Source organism: Silene latifolia, chromosome 9, assembly GCF_048544455.1.
Source record: "Silene latifolia isolate original U9 population chromosome 9, ASM4854445v1, whole genome shotgun sequence".
Taxonomy (NCBI): domain Eukaryota; kingdom Viridiplantae; phylum Streptophyta; class Magnoliopsida; order Caryophyllales; family Caryophyllaceae; genus Silene; species Silene latifolia.
In genome coordinates, this window is record NC_133534.1 from 57334707 (window position 1) to 57339124 (window position 4418).

Genomic DNA, 4418 nt, shown 5'->3' on the forward strand with positions numbered 1-4418 from the left:
CGCGGTGCCACAATTTGGTGGAATGCTAAGCGAAAGTAAGCTGGCAGTGTATCAATAAAAGCGTGGTCCATTATATATAAATATATTTATAGATGGTCGAACCAGCCTAGAATTTATTTCAAATTTGGCATAAATGCATGAATACGTCATGTCTAATGCAAATAAGTATAGCACAATAGTCGTAAAATAAAAGGTACAATGAGAGCGCCACAAAGGCGTAATATGGGACCTTTTTATGTACGAACAAGCTTGAAGACCAGGATTACAACACGAAACGACTACACAAACGCTAATGAACGAATACATAACACACTTAGTAAGCTTTGTTCTCATGCCACAATGACACGTCCTGGAAAACGTTAACAAGTAAACCGCACGGAAGGCGTTGTTGACGTTAGTGGAACCGCATTCAACATCTGCATCAGCGAGAAGCCTAATGTGTGTCTGCATTCAACAACAATTTCTTTTGTCACTAAATTAGGCAAACATGGCCTATAATCCTACAATAACGTAAGGTTCTTTTGTCACTAAATTAGGCCAAATAGGTGATCCTACATTAACTTTACTGTATTAGAGGTCATCACTTACAATTTATAACTATAGTAGAATTAGATATAACATTCCTACAGGTTGCATGAATAGGATGAATCACTTAACATCAAATATCGGTTGATTAATAACGGAAAGAACGACCGACAACTTAAGCATAGTTTACTGAATTTCAGCCGATGATGAGTAGAATGGCCAAAAAAACTGCAATCTCCTTCCCTCCTTCACACTCTCTACCCCTTCCTCCATCCTTCTCAATCTGAACGAAAACTAATAATCTCACTCCTTCCCTCTCACCCTCTCCCCTCCTCATTTCTATGGTTGCTGTAAGAAAATTAACTTCCAAACAGCAATCAGTAACTAACAGCTCAGCTAACGCAATGGTGTTTTCTTTTGGTTATAGCTGTACCCAGGAAGTGACCAACCAAACAATAACCAATGAATACCATTAGTTTCTTAAAGATGGCTTTACCCTGGACCCGAAACAAAACAATGAAAGTGCAAGTAGTGCGTAAAAATTTTCATGTCATCCCTAAACTGAGCCAATGTCTCTTGCATATAAGACCATTGTTGCATCTCAGTCCTCAGCCCTGCCCTATTCCATTAGTTTCTTAAATATGGCTTTACACTGACCCGAACATGCCTGTGCTTGGAACTCACCCTTTTCCTTTCTTCCCACCTATCTTTAAAATCACACACACCCAACACCGCACAAGACCAAAACAACATTCAACAAAAACAAGCCCTTAACAAAAAAAGACAAAGAACCCAAACAATCATACCAGAACTTATAGAAGCAAACTCGAGCTTATGTAGGTGAGGTTGAGCAGGAGCATCCTTAGCTTCACGAGTTGGTCTGATATCGCTTACCCTGAGACATTGTCACATTCAAAAGATGAGAGCGTGCCAACTAAGAACAACATAAAAATAAAAAACAGCTTAAAGTCCACCACTGCCATTAAGTAAAAACCAAGTACAGTGAGTAAAATCTAAAGCGGGATCATAAGCAACAATATGGTACAACAATAACAATTAAAACTCACATGGAGGGCGACTTAGGTTATGCTATCAGCAAAACAAGATCCTAATTCATAATTGAAAGTAACACCCAAAAATTCAGCCGCCTCACGCTCCTGGAATGGCCAACCTTCATTATCATACACAACAAAATAACACAAAACTCACACTCAATTAAAACTACAATTGGAGAAATAGTTGAAACGAAAAAAAGAATTGAGAAAATAAATCAAAGGAAGGTAAGCAAAAAAACAAGTGGTGGAATAGTCCAAGAAAATTGATCGAGGAAACGAAGGAGAGAGTGGTGAGGGAAATTATTAATTTGAAAGGGGGTAGGGTTGATTGTTTAGGCATGGAAGGAGGGATATTTGCATATGGTAAGTGAGGATATGTGATCAGCAAGGGCCCTTAAAAGGAGACCCGCCTTTTCTTTTTGTTGGACATCTGATTACCTCAGTTCCAAATTAGCATCAAAGCAATTAGTCATTGATTACTCGCTCACATAAGCGCATGTCTCACAAACTAATTTGTCAGTTCCGGATTATTTTAATTTCACTACTGAAATATGTAGCCTCTAAACATAAAGACATTCTAGAGAACCTAATAGTTTCATAACAGGTAAGTTAGACAATGGGAATTACTGAGTAAGAATATTCTTAATATCTTTAACTGAATCAGTCTAAGATCACCGGCATACATTTATTATTTCCATGTTTGATAGGTGAATAATAATGAACCAAATTACTTTACTTCACTATTTCAAAGCTGAATCATAGAGAGTTTTTGAATCCTTTAGAGATGCTGCACGGAAAAAGGGTCACGTACCTTATATTTTTATGTACCTTGGATAACTTGAATTCGAACTCTGCAGTCCTGTAGATTTCTATAGTACTGTATGATGTTCACCACTGAAGTAAGTTGCGGATCAAATGAACTGCCTAACTACCTGTAACATTCCGAGTAGAATAATGATTTCCGTAGATAAGTAACATCCAAACTAAACCAAAATTGATAAATTTACCATAAGAATATGATTTAGAACAGATACGGAAACAATCTCTAAGTCACTTCTCTCGTACACAACTACCAATACAACAAGATTATTGTAGGGCCTGAAAGTCACTTCTCCTGTCAACGGCGAGGTAATGGCCGATGTTACAACCTGACCCATGTATATACAACATAACAAAGCTGTTTTCTAGATAACCCATAATACACTACTGGCAAAACAAAAACATTCTCAAGAAATATTCTACTGCTCAAATAGATAGATAGTAGATAACAAAGGAGTTCAAAAAAAGAAAAGCATATAGCCATGCACATCGGTAAAAGCAGGTCATTAGTTCTAATTTCTAAGTACCTTTTCCATAAGAGGCATGTGACAGAAGGGTATAAGACAAAAGCAAAAATATTGAAAGAAGTAAAGACGGGTAAGCCTAATACTGACTCTATCACATCAGTTTGCCAAGTAGTAGTATGTGCTACTGCGCAAGTGCAATAAGATTCTACGCGTGCTCGACTGTTCAGGTAAAAATTGTTATGAATATTCTATCTAAAAGAGGAAACCAATACCTTACTTGAACTATCAAAAGCTCTGCCAGAGTCTTTAGGCGTTCCTGGAAGAAGCTGATTTCATTCCGCTCGTACATGTAATCTCAGGAGCAATCCCAAAGCATTTACAAAAACCTATAGCAGGTATAGAATAATTTTCGCAGACTACAGATCTTACAAAAACAAGTCCTCCAAATTAATCATATAGCTTGAAATTTCGAGTAAAATTTTGTGAAACCCATTTCCAAAACGAGCACGCCCTAAACAGATAATCTATAGTACCAACTTAGTAAAAGGTCATGTAGCAGAAGAGTCGGGATTCAGGAAGATAGTTTCCTTTCTAAGAACGGCTAGTTAATCGTATATTTTAGCTAACGACGTGTTTTGTTCAAAATCTGAAACACAATCACAAGAGTGAAAATAACACCAATGGCAGCTATCAATTGATGAAGTGTATCACTGATTAATAACTGGCAAAGCACCTACTACGGATTGGTGCATACACACATGCTAAAAAGGGTAATAAACTGATTGTTTTATGTCAAACCCAGAGTTGTTTTCGGAAAAATGACAGGCTACAGTTGATTACATTATTTTATGGTCTCTACAACAGATAATGCATCTCTTTGACAGTTTGTTCTGGCAGTTTTCAGGATGGCAAACTCATTTTCACATTATAAAGTACGGTTTGTTCAAAATCTTGCGACATTTCAAATAGCTCTGGCACTCATAGCCAAGTTGTCGAGCTAACACACTTCTGATGACAAAAGACCATGTAGTACCTAATGTGAAAGATTCAAATCCATCCTCCACATCCTACACCAAATTTGATACAGAAACTTCATTTATTGCGGAGATCAAGGATCTAGAAATCTAGCGCTACAAGGTTACGTAGCCTTCATTTAAGCTCAGGTAGACCATAAAGAAGAATATAACAAAAATAAGAAGCATGTATTTTTTGCCAAGCAAAATAGATAAAGAAAACTAAAAGCAGACATAGAATGACTTGCTTGTGTTCATCCTCTGTCCAAGCTATGCCTTGACGGCACACCTGATCTGCCCGATGTCTTACCTCCACGATTGAACTCATTGTCATTACCATCCTTTATCTCATTACCATCCTTAGCACCATGAACCGTTAAACCCTCTGAAGAAGAACTAAAGAAAGATGACCAGACTCGATCTGTTTGATATCCTCGAGTAAGATTTCATAGTGATTCTTAACCTCACAAGGACTTTTCTGGCACATATGATGCTATTTCTTTCCCAACAATCTTCCAAATCCTCGAGTCGTAGTGGCA

At 37.4% G+C, this 4418-nt stretch overlaps 1 long non-coding RNA gene across 1 annotated transcript; it reads right to left on the reverse strand.

Annotated features, from left to right (window-relative positions):
* Positions 1–274: 274 nt before the first annotated feature.
* Positions 275–1700, reverse strand: LOC141602703 (uncharacterized). Its single transcript, XR_012524622.1, has 3 exons — positions 1593–1700; positions 1332–1420; positions 275–444 (listed from the first exon to the last, which is right to left on the reverse strand). It is a non-coding gene; the product is annotated as an uncharacterized LOC141602703 (long non-coding RNA).
* Positions 1701–4418: the final 2718 nt, after the last annotated feature.